The sequence below is a fragment of the Emydura macquarii genome, unplaced genomic scaffold (genome assembly GCF_026122565.2).
Source record: "Emydura macquarii macquarii isolate MOO-44397 ecotype Brisbane River unplaced genomic scaffold, CSIRO-AGI_Emac_v2 contig_3603, whole genome shotgun sequence".
In the NCBI taxonomy this organism is placed as follows: domain Eukaryota; kingdom Metazoa; phylum Chordata; order Testudines; family Chelidae; genus Emydura; species Emydura macquarii.
The window spans coordinates 9640770-9663046 of NW_027133740.1; the positions used below are offsets into that span (position 1 = coordinate 9640770).

General features: G+C 39.9%; 1 long non-coding RNA gene across 1 annotated transcript in view; it reads left to right on the plus strand.

Moving 5' to 3' along the window:
• The window catches only part of LOC137145639 (uncharacterized), a 38445-nt gene that overhangs the window by 6062 nt on the left and 10106 nt on the right, over positions 1–22277 (plus strand). Inside the window, exon 2 of the long non-coding RNA XR_010917698.1 lies at positions 18939–19037. This is a non-coding gene — a long non-coding RNA (uncharacterized lncRNA). The remainder of the gene's footprint in view (positions 1–18938; positions 19038–22277) is intronic.

A 22277-nucleotide genomic window follows, 5' to 3' on the forward strand; every position in this document is an offset into this window, starting at 1 on the left:
AAACTTCATGGGTCAGGCTTTTGACCAGGGCTAGATGGTATAGTCCTAGGCTGGGAAGTCAGCTGGAGCTTCTCTATTGTTGGTTTGTGAATGGCTGAGGAAAGCATTCATTGAACTAAGATGGGTGTGGTCCCTGCCTGTGGATGACTGTGTAAGTGTGGTACCTGCCAGAGGTTTGTGGTTAGTCACAGCATCACAGTGTGAGAGGGCCCAGGATGGCCAGATAGAGGGCTCAGTGGTACCCCATCTCCTAGACTATACCCCAGGGATTCTGCATACCATCACAAACCCCCATCAGGAATTTAGGGGGGAAAAAATCTCTAATGTAGACAAAATGCCAGTTTAGACATGGAAAGAGAAGTGTTCACCATTCATCTCAATGGGATGTTAACTCTGCTGCCAAGAATAACTTTTTCACTGATCAGCAGCAACATCCTAGTTATTTTTAGAGATGACTAGAAAGTTTCATGTTAATTTTTGTTCAGTCTTTTTTGGTTAAATTGAAATTTCAACAAATTTCTATCACAATTTTGATGTTGTTCAGCTGGCACTGGTTGTTTAGGATTTGTGGGCAGAACTTGGAGTTGTGGCCCGACCGTTCGTAGAGTACCATTGCTTCCCCATCATTAAATTCTTATCCCCTGGAAAGGAAAAAGCAAAGCCGAGTGTTCTGCACAATATCTAGTCCCTCTCCTGTAAATTACCATTCTAGAACAATATCATTTTTATGAAATACAGCGTATTTTAATTAATATTTTGACATAGAGGTTTTTAATTCTCCAGGACATTTCACATAACATATTGCTATGCAGTGATCATCCAACAACAAAATGGGGCAAAAGTTGGAAATACAATTCTATTGTGTTCTGTTGGAGTATTAATATTCATTTAATACGATTTCATGCAATTATATTTCTTATAGCTGTTGTAATTGGTTTCTTCAGTGGCAAAATAAGAAAATGCTTACTCACAACATCTCTGAAGTTCATTTCAAGAGCTCTGTGCTGGAAACTATATAACACACACACCAGTAAATAGTTCAGTATTGCTAGCACATTACACTGGTCACATTAATAAACTACTGAGACAAGATTATTTATATCCATGGTTTTCTCCTTTTTTAAGCAAAGTTTAGTCTTTTTTTCCTTATTTATTGGTGACTATAAATTCACTGGATCAGTTTTATGAACTGAATTATTTGTAACATACCTGAGGACAATGGAAAATGGGCATGTATCTTTCTAGTAAGATTAAGTAAATGTTTTGGTGGCAAGACTATTATCTATGTATCATACTGCAATCTAAACGGTGAATACAAAATTTATGCTGTATAAAATGTAGAAATTGAATAGCTGTTTAGAAATAATCTTAGCTGTAAATCAAATCAAATAATTCTGGTTTTGTTCTAGGAATAATTTTAATATTTCTTATGTTCCTTGCATAGGAAAGCTGTAGTTACTTACAGTGATGTATGATTTCACAGCTTCTAGGCTTCATTGATTTTTTTAAATGAGAAAGGCTCTATAATCTGTAGAATTTAAAATACTTTGTTTAACTTGTTTGCCAAATAACTTTATCATTTGAGCTCAAGTAGACTTATTTTAAATGTACATAATTTAGATAACATAGCCCATCTTTGTAATACTACCGACTGTTGGGGTACAGCCAAAATGTTGCATTATATTCCTCCCACATAGAGCTGTTTATATTTGTGGCAAACATATGTTTGAGTGATTTCCTCAAATTCATGAAAACACTTTAACCAAAATTTTTCTGTTTTCATAGAATCTCACACCGATATAAATGATCATGTGAATATCTGATTTCTTCAGATGCAAAATGAAACACTTCTATTGTACATAATTAATATGTATGTAGAAAACGTCCCATTAGCAGTAGGGAAAGAGGAATGGTGTTGCTGAGCTAGGGAGTGGGGATAGATTTACTGCAGGTCAGGTCAGAGGTATTGCGAAGGCAAAATATTTGCATGTAGATGACTTTGTGCTTCCTAGTAGATAATCAAGACCCACAGGATCTTAGTGGTCTGTGAAATTTGTGGGCCAGAACCTTGCTTTCTTCAGTGGGCAGGGTGGGTTGATGCAAGGGAACCTTGAAGTGTTTCCTACAGACCCACATGGATATCCCAGCACAGTGACCCAAACTGGATTTCTGTTAAATCTTAGCACACTAAGAATTGGAGCTGGCGTTCTGCTGATATATATGGTGTGGCAAGGGAATAAAGAGCTTCTTTTCTCCACCTAAAATGCAACCAGTAGTCCTAAACTGTAGTCTAGACTGGAGATGCTGATGTCAAGTGAATGTACTTTTTTGATGGATATTCACAATTTGCTGCATTTTTTCAGTTTTTATTTCCAAGCACTAAGTCCTTGATGGCTTTTGGGTACCTCTGCAGCTGCATTGCACTTTTTCTTCAGCCACTTGGCTTTCATGTAAAATGCTACATTTTCTTGATGTGAAATACACAATTTGGATTGAATTTCATGGTATACAATATGTACATTTTTTCCTGACAACATACCCAAATGCTGTGCTAACACTACACTATGCTATAGCATTTTCAGCTATTAAGTTATTTCTCTTATATATAGGGATTTGATAACCAGATGAAGTAGCACCAATGACTTCAAACTTTGTTATATTGATTTACACCAGCTGAGGATCTGGCCCATTGAGCAAATACATTTTCAGTATGGGAAAATAGTGAGTTTGATCCTACAACCTGGGCTCATGTGAATAAGGGCTGCAGGGATTGGGTGCATTTTGATTGGCAGAGACGATAGAAATACAGAAAAACAGAGTTCCAGAAACAACCTATCCCTGCCTGGACAAAAATCAACATCCACAGTTTTCCCCATCAGAGCCTTTCTTTAGAAGGGAGTAAAAGAGGCAGAATTGGTTTTGAAACCTTCTGGGGCCATACTTTGCTGTGCTGTGTACTGGCTTATTCTGTGAGCATGCCTATTGAAATCAATAGGACTGTTCAAGGAATGAAGATCTACTCATAGTTAATAACTGTAGCACAGCATGAAATGTAAAGCAAAGCAGTGATTTTTATTTGTCTAGGCTAAACCAAATGCTACAGATTCATAGGCTTCTTAACTCACTGCGCTACCTGTGAGTCCCTGAACAGATGCATGACCTCCGGGCTCTCTTACCTTGCAAATAACTGGCATCCTGGTGGGAGCTGTCAGAGGACTTTCAGAAGGAAGCAAGTCACCCTATATTAGCTCAGTAGGAAAAGATGAAATAAATGAAAATGGAGAGAGAGTACAGTGACCAATATTTCCCCTGTTTCGATTACCATATATATGGAAAGACTGTAGGCCCATGGACTCAATCCCTCACCTCATAGCAGGACGCTGCACACCTTGGGCGGTATAACCAGAAAGGTTGCATTTCCTTGAAGCTGTAAATTGCCACGTAAGTGTGGTGGGTTTTTTTTTTGAAAATGGAATTTTGACAATTTAAAAAATAACTTTGAAGCACACCTCTCAACCTGCCAAAGCTCGAGTGCCTGGGTGTGTGATAGAGTCAAAGGATGGACGGACGGGGACACACACACACACCCCTCTCACTCAAACATCAAACTGCTATAAGCTTCCTTCTTGTTTATAACTGATCTATGATGTGGATTTTCAACAATAAAAGTTTGTATGGAACATAAGGAACTGTGGCACTGAGATGAGTGACATCCCTCAGATGAGGTGTGCTCGGAAGGCTAAGCTGAATAAAGATTTATTTAATTAATTTTTTGTTCTTGTTTTGGCTGAAGGAGATTTTCCTCTGGACTCTACCTTGTGCCCTGAGTGACTTTTTTTCCTTTTAATCACTGTTAGAAAAGATGATAGAATGTGGAATCAACTGGGCATGTGCCAATAGAAAGTCAGGTAATTTAGGTGCCTTTCAAGGAATGCTGGAGTGTTCTAATCAGGACTGCTCGCAGCTAGCTGAGTTTCCCTCACAGAAGTAATGGTCAAACGAAGTAAATTGCTCTTCACACTTATTTTTGCCTTGAGGAAAAACAACTTGTTCAGTAATAAGGATTTTAGTTAGAACTGTTGCAATCAGTTATTGCTTCTGTGAATCATAGAAACATAACTGGAAGGAATCTCTTGGATCTTGGAGTCCAGTCTCCTGCCATTGCAGATAATCCTGTCATAAACTTGTCAAACTCCTTCTGGACGCTCTATGTATTTGGAACAGTTTGGGGACAATCTTATTGCCAGGACGGAAAGTGCTGTCTGGTCAAGTTAAAATCTCCAGGCTTCTTGGGCAACAGGGGAAGCTGGAATGAATGGAGTGGCACTGGGCACAGCACCTCTGAGCAGCCAGTTATAGGCTCCATAACATCTTTCAGTGAATGGCTGCCTGTGTAATCTCCACCAGTTTCATAAGCACTTTTGCTTAAATGGGTGTTAATGTTTTTGTGTCCCATATAACAAACAGGCAAGAGGCCAATAATGGAACCAGGTAAGCAGATATAGTGCAAAACTATTTAATTAGTGACTTATTAGGTCATTGGTAAATTGGAAGAATAATTAACTAAAATGTCTTGCAATTACAAATGTTCACATAATTTCTCTGGCATCTTTTTTTCCACTGTATATCATGTCACTGTAGGGGAGGGTGGGGTGGGAGGGAATGTTTTAGCATACAGTACCTGCATTAAAGTCAAATCTAATCAACCTTCAAATGCATATAATTTTATGCTTCTTTGAACATAGTTCATAAGATCACACCATTTGGTACTGCATTCATTTCACTTTTCAGAAATTACTTTCTCTCTTTTTTTAAAAAAGAGCTCTTAAAGCTATTAAATAGGGAGTGGACAGTGGTTTTAGAAAGCTAGATGTTTTGACAGCGTTTTACAAAAAGCCTCATTTGTAGAGGAAAAGTGGCAACTTTGGGCTTGAAATAAAGTGTGACATTTGTGAACTTCAGGGATACATTTACAAATAGCTCGTAAAGGTTTATAAATAATTAATAGATATCTATAATATGATTGATAGAAGGTGCCATAGAAGACAGGAAACCATATATGACCAGTTCCTACTGTCTGTAGGTTCTCGGGACCCCTGCAAATAAGACCATATATAGATGTGCATTTAGATACCTAATTTAAGACTTTCAACTATTGGCCTAAACATCCACCATGATGTACCATATTGATTCACAATACCTGAATAGCTTCAAAAACTCTCCTGTGTTGCATTTTCATTTCCCTTAAACTTCAAGCTAGCTATGGAAAAGAATCTCCAAGCAGTCAAAATGCTCCCCACTTCCCAACGCCTCTGAGGTGTTGTGCTAATCCACAGTGGGAAGAAAACCTTCGACCACTTTAAGAATTGCCCCTGCACCCTCCCCCACATGCTTGTTTCCTTCCATCATCTTGGGCTTTTAGCCTCCCCAGGGGTGTGAAGAGGGGAGGAGGCCAGCTTTGTGCATGATTGGTTGTACAGAAGGGATCAGCATAAACCTGTTGGCCCCTGTATACCCAAGGGGATGGCTTACTCCTGCCTAAGTGTTCATTTCATGCTGGGACGAAAAGGTGAAAAATATTAATTGTAAATTGGAGGTTATGTGAAACAGCTTTAAACTTGAGGTCCTGCTTACTATAGGGGTTCTCAAACAGGGGGTCATGAGGTTATTATGGGTAGTGTCATGAGCTGTCAGTCCCCACACATGCTGGTAAGGGTGGCATGGCATGGCATGGGGGGTGGGTCATCACAGCCTGAAATATTTTCAAAGGGGGTCCCAGCAAAAAAAGTTTGAGAGCCCTTGTAAAGACATTGGTACCGATTACACAGCTCAGCTTGTACCGCATAAATGAGGAAACCCTAGTACATAAAGCACTCCTTGGAGGCTTAAGGTAAGTCTTTGGCTCTGTTTCATATTGAGTAAGTTTTAAGACTTGCAAGAGGACTCTTCATATGTGGCTGCAGCTTCTAGTTTTTGTTAGTTCTATGCACATTGGAAAGTGAGTTCTGTCCCTTTGCTAGCAGAATGCAGTTCCATTTAATGATGGCAGTGATGGATTGTGAACGTGTGACTATCAACTGCCTCAATACCTGATCATAAACCTACAATATTAAAAAAAATTCTCTTAACATTTACTCTTGATGCTCTTTAGAAAGCTAATATATTTCCCTTCCTGAGTAAAGAGCAGAGAATTAAAGATTTAGATAAATTACATTGACTAACACCTCTTGTGTCCCCTGCAGTGATCTAAAAAACAACAACAAAAAACCCAACCCCACCATCATTTAACATGTGGGGGAAAAAAGAGCAGATGTTGTTGTTTTTACAGAGTCTGTTAAAGTATGGTTCCAGTCACTAATATTTTCCCAATGCCCTTTTAATTCCTCTTCGAGATTGTCATATGTGTTTACAATAGTTCTCTGGGAAGGTATTATCCATCAACTCCCAGATATCATAAACTAAAGTATCTTCTTCCCAGGGATGTGATTAGGTTAATTTTAAATGCACAGAAGTGACTTGCAGATCAGAGATGAATAATTTGAAAGATGAATTCTTAATCTACTTGACAGCAGGGTAAATTCCAAGGACCTTATCATCATTCTCCTAGTATTAGCAGTGGCTGGGGACCCTTCTGTGAGGACTTCCCCCCCCCCCCTCCTGGGTTCAGAGGAGGGTGTGGCTTTAGGGGGGGTAAGAGCTCAAAAGCTGGTGAGTGGATGGATTGGGACTGGGCATCATTCCCACCCTCTCCACCAGACACCAGTGGAAAAGCTGCCAGACAATTAATGCTGCATCTGGACACTCTTCACATTGAGGAACCCTCTGAAGGCAAGAGATAGGCATCATCAGTTAGAGGAACCCTTGTAATGGAGCTGCATTTTTAAGCATGCAGAAGGCCCCAAAGCCAATATACAGGCCAAAATCTTGCTGGATCTATGTGGCCTATTCAGCAATCGAGCAAACTTCCTCTATGTGTTGGGGTGATTGAGGGTAAAGTGGATCTCAGAAAACCTGGATTCTGGACCCAGCTTTGCCACTCACTGTGCAATTAACTCAGTGGTCTGTCCATTCTCTCTTTAAAGACTGAACCAAATTCTAAGCTGAGAGGCATTCCTGACATACATTCATGGAGCATTTAATGATGCTCTAGGCTGTTTCCCCTATGGCTGTATATTAAGTTACAAGAACGGAACACAGAATATGTGAAAATGACTTTGAACACATTATTAGAATGTGGCATATCTATAAATGTTAATTGATACAGGATGACTAATGGGCATTTTTTCAAAATGGACTCAAATAATGGAAAATAACTGAAACGTGCTAAATATTATGGGTTGCAGTTCACTCCATTGAAACAAGGAAGTATAACAGGGCCTTTTCTTGAGATAAATTTAAGAAATAACTGAAACAATAGCTAAATCCACCCAAACACAGGCACATGTGGGTGAAGGGGTTTCATTGGGTAATGTTTTGGGAAGGTAGGTCTTCCTATGAAGAACAGGCAGAAAGAGACTGAAGGTAGCAAGGAAGTCACTGAAAAACAGTTAGTTAGCTTTTTTTCTCAGGGTTGGGCTGAGAGCTTTTGGGATGAGTGCTACCAAAAAAAGAGGCTTGGAGCTGTGAGCAAAGAAACTGCCTCCTGTTTGATTGCTGCTGTGTTCAGGGAAGCAGAGCTTTATACAGCCTATCAAAGATAGGAGGAGGGATAACTGAATCTAACTGAAACAACCCTCAGGGCCCTGCATTTGGCTAATCATTCAAGTCAAAAAGTGATAATATTCCTAAAAAAATCATTAATAAGGAACGAAAGATAATTAACAGTGGATTCTATGTGTTCTCTTATCTGAAGAAAAAGAATGGCACAGCATATAGGCTTTAGATGCAGAGACTAATTATTTTTATGCCAACGATCCATATCTACTGCATTCTGCAACTTTTTTCTTTTTTAACAGGGTATTTCTGAACATGGGGAAGACAAAAATAGCTTGCATTTTACAGGTAAAGAATGAATAACCTCCCGAAGAAGAGAAGGTGCTCAGTAACTAAGGCAAGAACTAAACCTCCGATTTGGAAAGAATTTATGTTCCGTTAACGAATCTTTAATTTGCACACTGCTCTGGAAAGCTCCTAGTCACGTTACATTGCCATTGTAGAGCTATATTGCCACAAACCTTGTCAACTTGTTTTCAGTACAATCCCATAATGTCACTTCAAAATGGCACAAATATGTCTTGCCTTGTCAAGGAGACAGGTGATTAAGACCATTAATGGTCTTAATCCCTTTCCTGATCAACAAAATGATTTGCACTCTCTTCAAGTTAGCTAGCAATTGTAAAAACAATTAAGTATAATGATGCACTATGTAAAAAGAAATCGTCACCCTTTATTGAAGTATGATGAAATTATAGCAAACCATAAGTTATACACCATATCAGATGCATTCCTTTCTTGCATTTCCAATGTCTTGTATTTATAGTATCACTTTTATGATGTGTAACTAAGGATTCATTGCCATTTCCACTGTACACTCGGTTATTCAGGAGTTCAGAATTCAGTCCACTTAATTTGCATCATGCTAAAACTTGGCATACAAATTGTCACTGAATGCAAATTGTCTTGGGGGAAGGGCTTTCTTTGATTAAGCCATTGTAAGCTACAAAGGTGGTTAAAACATAGTCGTTTAGCAATTCAGTGACTTTTAACCCTGTATTACGTAAAATAACACCAGCATTCTGGTTTAATACTCATTGTTAGGAGCTATTTGTCTCATTGGTTGGAGGTGATACTATGTATACTCTGTATACAGAGCCAGTTCTTCCTCCTACTGGAGTCAATAATAATAATTAATAATCCTATTGGTTTCAATAGTGTAGGCCCAGCCCCATAGTGTTGTACCTGTTTATAGAGTAGAACTCCTCTCTGTAGAGAACCCACACAAGAACTATGGAGCACTAAACAAGATGGTCAAACTGAGTGAGAGGCCATCTAAGTCACATGGTGGTGGTTCTGTTCCTGACTGGATGCTCTGACAAACTACTTCTGCTCTCCTGGAAGAAATGGGAATGTCCTAATTCACTTTCTCTATCCCGGTGTCAAAGTAAAAGTTCACTTACAAAAATATCTGTGAAAAGCAAACGTAGAGGTAACATGACTGAAACAAAACTTTATTTACAAGTTACTATGATCATTTGTAAGTAATTTTATTTGCCCACATAAGACCCAAACTGTTTCAATTAGTTGCATTGCGCTGGGATAAGGGAGATGAGAATCAAGTCTATTGCTTACAGTGCCTAGCTGGTGTAAATGAAATGGAAAGAAGGGCTCAAAAGCTCATTGATGGGACGTTTTACTTGAAAATCCCTGAACTGGTGTGCATTTCAAAGGCAAAACGCTTGCGCTTCAGAACTCCACAGGGCTCTGCCCTGGATGATTTAAGCAGTAGCCAGAGACAGGGTAAACTCTCATTTTGGGAAATTACCCCAAAGTTCCCTTTACTTCCCTAGTGGAATTTTGTAGAGGTCTTGGAGTCCCCCCTCTCCCACCCCCCCATCATGCTGAGGAATGTACAGCAATGTAAATATGGTCCTTGATGGGCTGCTCGGGGTCAAATTTCCTCTGACAATGTTATCACTCATGCAGTCTGGAGCCTTGATAAACTTCCTTCAAACACTTGTCTTAAACAAAAACAAGAGTTCACAGAGTACGAAGGAGGATGTTTGCATAGCTTTGCCTGCCAAATAGCTGCTTCATATCTTACATTTGGTAAACTGTCTCCTGAATTTGACTTGTCTTCATTCAATAAACACTTTTACTGCTGTAAGGTGACGGTTTCTGCTTGTAACTTGGCATCCTGCCCCTTTAAGAGCAGAGGCTTTGAGCTAGTTGGCCCTGTTCATTTAGCCTTGCCCTACTACATGTGAGTTAGGGGTTGGATATAAGAAGGAGGAAGTCTAGCAGTGGGGAGCTGGTTGGAAAGCAGAACAGAAGGCTGTGAGGAGCTAGAGGAGAACACAAGGTAGGCGGGGGCCTTTGTAAGACTCCGGCTAGGAAGACCTTGGAGTAGCTGCTCAGACAAGAGCAGGGAGTAACCCCAAAGGAGATCAGGAGGGGCTGAGAGCAGATATGGAAGTGTGAAAGCTGAGCCCAGTGGATGAACAGAGGAGTACTTGAATTACGGGAGAGAAAAAGTGATCTCTCGGGAAGAAGGGGCTGGGCCCAGTGTGAGACTGGGGCAAAGATATGGGTTTGTTTGTTTCGGACTTGGATATCCTGTGGGTGAAGCTAAATGTGAGTTAGCCAGAGGGCTAGGTAATTGAAGCAACCTGTAAGGTGTTGGTGGCTGGTAAGAGTTGTGACAAAACTAGAGGAAACTGAGGCAGTGCCCCCCTCTAACCTAACATAAGGGGGTGTTATCTGGGACAATAAGGTTTTGCCTCTCTCTCCCTGCATTTATCCTCCTCAGAGCTGCAGAACACGGTCTTCTGCCCTTCCTACCTCTTTGTCAATCCCTCTGTTGGCCTCCTCATCTCCACAACATCCCATTTTACACTTCTTGGCTTTGCTTTCATGCCCTCATGTAACTCTGCCTCTCGCTGCTCGCCCGCATCCCATCCTGTTCCTTAGGGTGAATCTACACTGCACTCTTCTTTCAGCAGTAGCGCAAGTACATACGGGCACACTCCCCATCGCCTGGGTAAAAATAGCAGTGTAGACAGTGAGACACTGCTTAGGAGGGTGGAATAAAGACATGCTAATGGGTGTGGGTACGTACTTGAGTACGTACACAATGTGCTCTCTACTCACCCATGTGGTGCCTCCCTATCTACACTGCAATGTCCCGCTGCCAGAGCCTTTTCCTGGTGCAGGAAGGGGCTCTGTCAGTCTCAGCCTGTCCCTGATGCCTCCCCCAACCAGCGCCCTTAATTGCCAAAGTGAAAGGCTCTGGCAGAGGGGAGCTGACGAAGCCTTTTCCCCACTGCTTCCCCTCTGCCAGAGTGTTTCACTGATGATATCATTAGCTACCCGCTGCAGTGTGGCTATGGTGTGCCTTTCACGGGCAGGTGTAGCCCAGTATTGTCCTCTGTTCCATCCCCTCCACCAGTGATGGTAGCTTCAAAGCCCCCATTATGTGCTTCTCCCATAACTGTCTCTGAACTCTTTTCCATGCTGCCTCCTACTCGGGAAATGCAAGCTCATGTATCTGGCTTCTCCCCCATTCAAGTTCTTCCCCAAGAGCCACTTACTCATGACACATACATGGAAGAGTCATTAGAGATTTTTTTTTTTTGGTATGAATAAAATCTGCTCCCTCTGCCTCCTGGTGCATACCAGCTAATTATTGCAGCTCTTTCTATCCTCACCCTTCTTAACCTTCTTGTTTTGCTTCCCCCTTTGTGTCATATCAAGCTAGACTGTAAGCTTTTCCGGCATGGACTGTTTTAAGTACACTGTGAGGGCCCTAACTGCTTTTGGAGGTGAAATACAGATGTAAAATAAGGTGGAGTAATGTGTTCAGACTCCAAACAGCTTGTATTCTTGACGCATTTTATTCTCTAGTCACAAACACAAAAGTGACTGTTGGGAAGAGCTGCTTTTTGTGTGAATGCCCACTTTTGCATGCAAAAAAAAAAAGGGTATTTGTACATGGACAAGAATTGTATTTATTAGTTCCTTTTTAGTCACTACTCTATTTTACTTGTTCAGTCAGGAAGCAGAAAGAATCACATGGGACTTACTGGAGGTGACCACTCACATGCCACAAGTAGAAAACAGCAGAAGTGACCAGTTTGTGGACAGCCCATAGGCTGAACTGTATTTACAGGAATTACCAATAACCAAAAAAAAAAAAAAAATCTACAAAAATCAGTTTGTTCATGGATAATTCACAAACCAGAAGAAAATGCTAAATTCAATGGATAAATTATTCACAAAGAATAATTTAGCCAGCTCTAGTAATTTCCACATAAATGTCTGCTGGGTAATTGACATATTTGTGAATGCAAACTAATTGCTTTGGCAAATGTCACATTTCTCTGTGGATCTCAGAAATGAACAGCCTATTCTGTAATAGTTACTTTTCATCAGAAAGCTAATGCAACCTAACCATCTACTTGGTAACCAGCACTGTAACCCATATGTCATTATAAATGACTTATACACCAGCTAACCCTTGGTCTTCATGCATTCTTATAAGGGTAATGTATCCTAGGTACGCCTCTCATTTTGCAGTACATCATCCTAAGCAAATTGCCTGAATGGCATTCACAGCTGCTCTCATTATGTTGCCCTAAATGATAAATGAGTATGACGTTCTCTGGTTCGGGGTAGAATGCAGGTTCAGCAATTCTGGACTTGTTCAAATGTCCCTTTTGAAAAGTTTTTGATAACACTAGAGATGGGTGAATTAGCTCACATAAAATGAGAACTCCTCTCCATGTACTCTTCCTCCCAAATCTACTCACTCCAATTTTGGATGTTTGAATATAGATGGTTGCTTTGTTTTGTTTTTCATTCCTCTCCAGATACAAAAAGCAAGCATACATGTTCAGGCTAAATGCTATTTTAGGTTATAGGAAACACCAAAACAAAAGTAAAGATTCCCTAAAAAAGTACAGTTTGTATCTCCTCACTCAAACGATATATTAATTCTAGCCCACAGAATGGCAAATGTCTCAGCAGAGAACTGATTCCTAGACATTTAAAAGGGGTGTGTGTGTGTGTGTGTGTGTGTGTGTGTGTGTGTGTGTGTGTACACTTTGAATATCTAGAAGATAAGGTGATAAGTAACATCAGAATGGATTTGTCAAGAACAAATTGCATCAAACCAATCTGATAGCTTTCTTTGATAGGGTAACAAGCCTTGTGTGGGGGGAGCAGGGAGCAGTAGATGTGGTATATCTTGACTTTAGTAGGGCTTTTGACACTCTCATGTGTTTCCCTAGTTCATTTATGAGAAGGTCAACTTAGATGGAGCTATTATAAGGTGGATGCATAACTACTCTCTGGGAAAGATTTTCTAACCTGTTATTGGTTCACAGTCCAGCTGCAAGGGCGTATTGAGGGGGCTGCTGCAGGGATCAGTTCTGGGGCTGGTTCTGTTCAATAGCTTCATCAATGATTTAGATAATGATGGAGACAGTACACTTATCAAGTTCCCCAGATGATACCATGCTGGGAGGAGTTGCAAGTGCTTTGGAGGATAGGATTAAAATTCAAAATGAGCTGGAGAAATTGGCTGAAATAAATAGGATGAAATTCAACAAGGACAAATATATAAAGTACTCCCTTAAGAAGGATCGCTTAGTTGCACACATACAAAATGGGAAATGACTGCCTGGGAAGGAGTGCTGCAGAAAGGGGTCTGGGCGTCATAGTGGATCACAAGCTAAATGAGTCAACAGTGTCACACTGTTGCGTGGAAAAAACCAAAACCAAGAACCACCATTCTGGGATGTATTAGCAGGAGTGTTGTAAGCAAGACACAAGAAGTAATTCTTCTGCGCTGTGTCCAGTTCTGGGTGCCACATTTCAGGAAAGATGTGGACCAATTGGAGAAAGTCCACAGAAGAGCAACAAAAATGATTAAAGGTCTAGAAAACATGACCTGTCAGGGAAGATTTGGAAATTATAAAAATAGTCTGGAGAAGAGAAGACTGAGAGGGAGACATGACAGGTTTTCAAGCACATAAAAGATCCTTACAAGGAGGAAGGAGAAAAATTGTTCTCTTTATCTTCTGAGGATAGGACAAGAAGCAACGCAATTTAGCTTGGACATTAGGAAAAACTTCCTAACTGTCAGGGTAGTTAAGCCCTGGAATAAATTGCCTAGGGAGGTTGTGAAATCTCCATCATTGTCAAACCTGCTCTTAAAAACCTCCAATCACCTGTCAAGGACAGTCTAGATTAGTGGTTCCCAACCTTTTTGAGTGAAAGCCCCACTAGTTAACACTAGCTAAAACACATTCCCCCCGCCACCCACTCCGCTGCCCTGCCCCCTCACCTGCCACAAACACATCTAACTCCTATAAACTCATATTTTGATAACACTAAATTACATAACAATAAATGACTCTTACCTGAGTAAGAAGCTAAGCCTTCCCTGATGTAGCCGCCACTGCACGCCTCATTTGGCCCCACCTCTTCCCACCCTTCATGCACTGAGGATCATGGAGGCAGGCTCTGGTGGGTTGGCCGAGACTGTTCCAGGCCCCCACCAGCGCAGAGCTGCTCCTCTGCAGTAGGGCACCTGGCTGGTGTGGGGCTGCTCCTTCACTCCGGCCGGTGCGGATCTTCAGGCTGCTGCACCCAGCGTGGAGCGTGGGGGGCTAAATGACCTCAATATTACTGAAGCCTCATGGACCCTCCTGGAATCTTTGGTATCCCCCCAAGGGGGTCCCGCCCCCCAGGTTGGGAACTGTTGGTCTAGATAATACTTTGTCTTGCCATAAGTGCAGGGGACTGAATTACATGACCTATCAAGGTCCCTTCCAGTCTTATAAAAACCCAGGTCATAAGTTATATAGCGACATACACTAGACATACTTTCTCTGCATGACTGGTTTCCGGCTGGAGGCAAAAGTGCTGAAATATTGTGGAAAAAGCCTGTATCACTGATGTGAGTTACGTTGAGAGATAGAAGCAGGTGCAAAGCACTGGATCCAAATATACCCAAACTTTGAGGTAGAACTGAGATTGGGATCCAATTTTGCAAATGGTTTCTCTTTATTTTTACATTGAGTCAATCCCAAACTCTGGATCTGAACTGTATTCTTTTGAAATTCAGTTCTAAATTTGGTACTTTAACTCTCACTGTAGCCATTAGTTAGATGGCACTAATTCATACTAATAAATTGCTATGCTACAGTGACAGTTTGCAATATAATCCTTGTTGGTTAGAAACTCTTTGAAGAGAGAGAGTGTTTAGCAGTTTCTGTGTCCTCCGTGTATACTGTTTTAGCAATGCAAATGATTTCTGTCCACTCACATTAAAGAAGTTATTTTATACACTAATCATTAATAAGCAGAATGGATTACCTGTTGAGGTGATAGTCCAGGAGCATTAATGTATGTAAGCAAAAAATGGCTCACCATATGGAATTTAGTAAAGTGTCGGTTTTGTGCTGTGTGTGTCAAACTGCTTTTTGGGGGCTCAGCAAGGAACTGCTTTTATGGATCAGGCTTATCCTTCCCCCAGATTGGCTATAGATGGGTAGTCGTGCTCCTCACAATGAGTGGTGAAGCAGTAATGGGGAGCAATGGATGTTACTCTTACACAATTCTTTTTTAAAAAGCCCCCTTTTTTTAATATGTAAAGGTTTTATTTTAATAATTTTGTAAAAGACAGAGATGGTAAAGCTGCCATCAGACTGTCCCATACACACAGGCCCCATGGCCTGCTTCACTGCTCTGTGACTGTGTAAGGTCTTGTATTTCTCCTGGCCTGCAGAACTTGTGATGCTTTTTGTAAATGGGGCTTGTATGTTTGAAAACAAGATTCTAGCTATTAATGGATACAACTTCCCAGGTGCCACTCTGCTGATATCCTGGCTACAGAAGATCAGAATATATTTCAGGTATTTTCTGTTCCTATTCAACTGAAATTGTACTAGTATTTTCTGCTTATTGGGCTAAAGTCAATAAGATAGCAGCTGTAAATGCCATCAATATATACGAAGAAAAAGGTGAATTTACCTACTGATACATGGCCACGTTATGGGAATCTGTCATGTTCCACTATCACAATTAGAACATTCCAATCAGATAATTCTAGATCAGCATATGGGGAAAGATAGTCATACTATGTATACATGAGCAGTTACTAGCTGAACCAGAACAAACTTCACAGAAAGCTTATTGCTAGCCTACTGAGTCGGTTATGGGAAAGCCTCAATTAATTGTTCAGATAGCTGTAGGTTATATCCAAAGATAATGGTCAACTGAGCTCATAAATCTAGTAAATATCAAGCATCTAACTACTCTCTAGTAGACTAAAAAGATATGCTTCCACTGTGGATCATTTTTGCTCTTAATCCTCCACTCAGGACAGCTCACAAGAAGTGCTAGTGTCATAAATGTCAAAACGCAAGACATCGCACTGGTGCCATGCAGCCCTCCCTCCCGAAATTGGGTACTCATTCATTGTCTTAGTTGTAACTTATTGCTTTGATTCTATTGGAATAATCTACTTGTCATGTTTTTCCTTTTCCTAAATTATTAGGTTATTTGCATAGAAATGAAGCCCTTATTCCTTACAGTTCCAGAGGGGTAGCCGTGTTAGTCTGTATACAGCAAAAAAAAAAAGAGTCCTGTAGCACTTTAAAGACTAACACATTTAATTTTTGTTACAACCCACGAAAGCTTATGCCTGCAAAAATTAAATGTGTTAGTCTTTAAAATGCTACAGGACTCTCGTTGTTATTCCTTACACATTACCCTTATCCTGTTGCTTACTCCACATGTGTATGTAACATTGTGATAATTTCTGTAGTCACCATTGGGAGTGTCAGAAAATAAAATAAAATTGACTTGAGGGGAGGAATAAGCAGGAGAACCAGATGAACTCTTAAACACAATTATCTTGTTTCCATGCAATTGTACCTTTTTAGCATTCAGTTCAGATAGGCCAACTCAAATCCCTAGCCTTGAACAAGCTCCGCTGGGTAAGGCTGGATCCATCTAAACTTTGAGCCCATCCCCCCACCTTTTATTCTGTATTTCTCTTTCCCTATTTAGCAATCCCAGTTTGTTTTTCATGGGATATCAGAGTTCTTAAATTTCAGAAGCCCAGTATATCCAAATACTGGCACTGGTCTGCAGCTAGCAAGGGTATAGTCCTTTGAATATGAAACTGCACCACATAAGCAAACAGGTAATTTAATACTTTGCTAATCTTTGGTCTGCTCTTAAATTTATACTCCTGCAAAAATTAATAGCCTGAGTTCCTTTTTGCTGTATACGGGACTATTACATAAATCTGAATATAATGGGCACTAGACTCTAGATCTGATTTTAATAATACCTTAAAACTAGAGTCTGATTCTCTTCTTTCAGGACTTACTCCTGTCTCATAGCATCATAAATGAGAAGAAAATCAGGATCACCAGATCCAAAACCTTCTGCTTAAAAAACCAAACCAAACCAAAAAAACCCTAGTTTGACAGTTACTGGGTATAAAGAAGTTGTGAGGAAATTACAGGGCCAGTATGCTTTGAAAATATCTCCTTTATTTTATAACAAATCCATGTACCCTGGGCGAGTGTGCTTACAGAGAGGAGGTGCTACGGTCTAAGAAATCTGATCGTTTACTTCCTCATTTAAACAAAGATTATTTTCATGACTATTAACCATGCATAGGGCATCACTTGCCAAAAAGTTAATATTAAGTGCATTTGTTGAAATGCTATGATTTTTGTACCAGATAATTATATGGAGCATACACTGATAACGTGGCACAGACCATGTAATTTGGAGAGGACACGTGGGGATAGATTTTTGTAAACATCTGACACACAGTGCAATCTGGTTCTCTCAAAAGACAAATAGTTTATTCTTCAGAGATATTTTAGAGTCTGAGGGATACCTATTAGAGATGATGTAGAAAGTAGTAGCACTATTTATGTGTATTACAGTAGCATGCAGGAGCCCTTGTCGGGGACCAAGACCCCACTGTGCTTGGCTCTGTATAAACAGAACAAAAAGGCATATCTACTCTAAAGAGTTTACTGTCCAAGAATAAGTTGAGACAGATGGGAGAATGTTAAAAACAATGAAACAATATTGGTCAGAATGATAAGCGCACTAGCTGTCTAACCATTTTCAAGTTTCTTTTCTTTTTTTTTTTTTTTTGGTAGCCATTGTGGAAGAGGAGTTTGAAGGAAGCTTTGAAGTAGGATAATGCATTAGTTTTGCAGATGTTTATGGGGAGCTCCTCCCAAGCATCAGGGCCAGGCTCAGAGAAAAGAGTATATGTAGAGGATCTCTATCAGAAGCATGGAAATCACTCCAATTCTCCCTTCAGTGTGCTAGCAAAATTTTAACAAGGGGTCCCAGCTCAATTAGAAACACTGTCGTATCTCTTCTTTTTTCCTTGTTTTATGTTTAAAAAAAAAAAAAAAACCCCACAAAACCCATGGATTTTAAATGATAGATGGGTCCTGTGAAACCAAATACAGTAGTTTCGGTAAATGCCTCCCTCCCCCCCTCAAAAAATAGTGTGACAAGTTTACAAAACCTCAAATATCCTGAGGTTTAGCCAGACCTAATTAAACTTCTACTCTCTTTTGGTTTTTTTATTTCACCTATCACTGTGGCATCTGATGACCTTCTAAAATGGCTTCCTATGGGTCATGTTCAATATCACAGTCTGGCCCTTAGGAAGTAAGTTTATTATCAGGAGTAACTGGGTAATCACTGAATTGTAGCTTCTCAGAAAATTGCACTGTTTTAAGCATCACAGTCAGTCCTGTAACAGAGAGGTAGCCATTTTGGAAAAGGTCAATTCAGTCCTGTACACCTGGGATCCATTTTACACTTACGTACAACCTAGCGGAGCCCAAATTTACAAAATCTCTTATAACTAAAAAACCCAATCTAACTTTAACTCAAATCCACCAAGTTGGCACATAGCTGGTCTAAGTTAACATGTGCTGTTGTTGCTATTTTCTTCACTCTTTCCCTTCCCCCACACCAATTGTTTTTACACTTGCTGTTGCTTAACTGAGGTCGTAAACTGCCTGGCCAAGGACTGTTCTTTCGTTCTGTTGCCCCGACCCGTCAATGAGCATCATGTAGACACAGTTGTGCCAGCCTGGAGCCCTGTTGAAATTGACAGTACTCATTGCAGGATTGGGACTTGTGTTTGTACAGTGCATAGCAGAATGGAGGCCTTTAGGCACTACTGTAACATTCATATCACTAATTTGTAATCTGTGTTTCAGGCTACGGCATCCAACTTCCTTGGGCAGTAGTACCCGTATACTGGACTATGCCTTTGGCTGCATGGGACAGACACTGACATCTTGACCAAGTAACCACAGGTGAAACTTTCAAAGGCACAAAGAAAATCTACCCTTAATTTCTACAATGGGGACAATGACACTTCCCTCCTTCACAGGACTGTTGTGAGGACAAGTTATTTAATATTTGTGAAGTGCTCAGATACTGTGGTGACAGTGGCCATGTAAATGCCTAGACAGAAACAGAAATACATTCAGCTGCATATACCCAACTCACTTAAATGCCCCAATTGCAGCCTGGAGCATGCATGGCAGACAGTGATGGTACACTGGTTTGGTAGAAATGACTCAATGTTACTGTATATATATGTTTATTTAAAAAGAAGGACCAAAAGTGTTGATGTCATTCTATGGGAAACATTATTGCCATGGATCACGCTTTCTGGATGTGATTTTTTTTTTTTCCACTGAAGTAATTAAATTTTGCACAGCAGGATGCAGATTGTCAAGAAGAGGCAAATTTTCCATGGCTGCTGAGATGATGGTTAATTTTTGAGTGCTTCCCAAGTGATATATTGCATAAATGAACATACAGGTCAGCAAAGTTATGCTCTATGGCTGTGGCACAAAGCTCAAATTTCTAGTTTAGCAAATGTTGAAGACAGTGAAAAATGTCCCATTTCAATTGCTGCCATACTTTTGAATTAGGCAATATTGGAGAATGTTGTGTTAACTTCTTATTTCTCTCTCCCCAAACAAACAAACCAACCTTAGCATTGTCATAAGAATCATTAGTTTTAGGGATTGGTGAAAATATCATAATGAGATTTTAAACTGCAAGGAATATGACTAAAGTTCTGTTACACTTGACCTTCACTGCAACTTACGTATTATAAGTGAAGTGAATATCTTTAGAGGATTTTTATCTGTGCTGTCACCCAAGATGATGCTCACCTGCTGCGGGATAATGGAAACTGTGCTTCCTTATCTCATGCTGCAGGAAACAATATAACCCATGACAACAAATGCACTCATTGGCTACTACTCTGTATTTAATATCAGATTTTCCCCAACATATCTGCAGTAACAAATACATTAATATACATTACATGCCATGGTGTTAGCCATCAGTGGCAGTTTTGAAGAATAGCATCCTATGGTAGTCTTATCTTGGACGTGATTCAGTACGTGCATCCTTATAGATAAATAGACTACATAAAATTGTAGACCAATGTGGCAAAGATCATTATAATGTATTTGTAATAATTTTCTCATCCATTGGTCATGATGGTTCTCTCAGTGTGTATTAGCATGGCTGGTTATCCAGAGCTATCGTGGTAACTATATGAGCTTTTTGTCACCTGCCTCAAACGTTGAATCAATTACAACTTTATCTAGACTCAAATGATGATATATTGTACTGTGTGAAAATGGTTCATTTATGTGCTTTTTCTCTTAATTTGCTATTGGGGTCATGTCTATGGCTCAAGTTATTGAAGTTAATGGGCTTTGGATTGGATCTTTGCTTGGGGTTATACATATTTAATGTTGCTGGAAGCCCTAACTCCTATTTACTCTACTGGATGTTGAGAGCACATGACACCTTGCAGAATCATTGCCATTATGCTACAATATTCTAAGGAGAAGATATAAAAATTACATTACTGACTAATGATTTTAAAAAAAATCATACTCCTCCCTTGTTATCCAATGTAAAATGCACAATTCAGCAACAGCATAATGAAAAAGAAAATGCCCCACTGCTAACTTAGGTTTATTGACAGCTAATGGGATGAAGAAATCAGACATGGTAGCTGCATAATATATGCAGCCATTATAGCCCACCAGTATCTTAGACAACACAGTACATAAGGAGCAAGAGAACTATGCTCACGTATTTAGCTTTGACTTTGTGTGCTGAGATGCAATATGAATAAGTGGACGCAATCTGGTTTATGCAGTTAAAATAGAGAAGTATGAAGTCCTGAAATGGCAAATCTCAAGGAAATCAATAGTTTTATTCAATGCTCTTTATATTCACTGATGTGGTATATATGTAGCACCTATGATACAATACCTCCAGCTCTATTTTTCCTGTTTCTTTTCTCTCTATTAGGTCTGGGTGATGGTGAAACTGCTGCAGCAATTTTTTTCTTTTATTTTGTGTTCATCTTGGAATAAGAGCTGTGTTGCCATAATAAAGACAATGGCTACTAAAGATGGTGAAACACACTAACAGCATCATTTAGAATCCTCGTTAGAAAAAAAAATGATCAGGACAAAAAAGCTCTCCCTTTAGTAGTGAAAGGATGAGTGGAGGTTTCTACAAAGTCATTGGTACGGGAATGGGCCAGTCCTCTGCCTTATTGGCTTCCCATCACTAATGAAAGGTGGCAACCAACAATCAACAAGGAAACAGAACACTTAAATTCATAAACATAGGCTTATGAGATAACTTGCAATTAGACACTCAGAGTAATCTCTTCTAGGGGTTTATATTTTTTACCTCAAATCCTGATATAAAATATAGTTATTAGTATCAGATGTATGCATACCATTGTTGCCTAAACTCTGTGTGCACTCATGAGAGTTCTGTGGATTCGCTAATCTGAGAATCCATCAGCTACCCCCTTTTTTCACATCTCAGAGTGCTGTAACCTGTGGGATGTACTAGACTTTGTAGAGCAACCCAATACCTACTGTACAGCCTGAAGGGAAGAGGGAGAATTTTGTCTCATCACAACCCCCTGATACTTGTGAGAACCTATGTGCAGAGCTCATTTACTCAGAATTTCCTGATGGACTGATCTATTCCATGTATTCAAAGGCTTCGGTGAAGTGCTAGTTTGTTTTCAGATCTTGCCAAATTATTCAGAAATAAGTAAAATACCTTTCTTTGAACAGGACATTCTCTGGGTAGGGATGAAGATGATCTTCTTTTGGAATGATCTTTTAAATAACTCAAAGACACATAACAAATGGATCTTAAACCAAAGGGGATGCAGATAGGCAAATTCCTCCCTGGTGCAAATGGGTGGAATTCCACCTAGAGGTGCCCCAAGCTGTCTTTGGCCCAGGGTCTTAAATGGAATTCAGTAAGTGAAGCAGTGTTGTAGAGCACTGTGCTGACAGAACTAATTTTAAATAAGGTACTCTTGAAATACATTTTATATAGGAGCAATATATACTAGAGTATTCCATGTCACATATAATATAGATGGATATATTTGGAAGTGTGCACCTAAATTATCTTTAATTTAAACTGCTATGTGCCCACACAGTTGCAATGTCTTAGTGGGTGAGTTGTATCCATTTTACCTG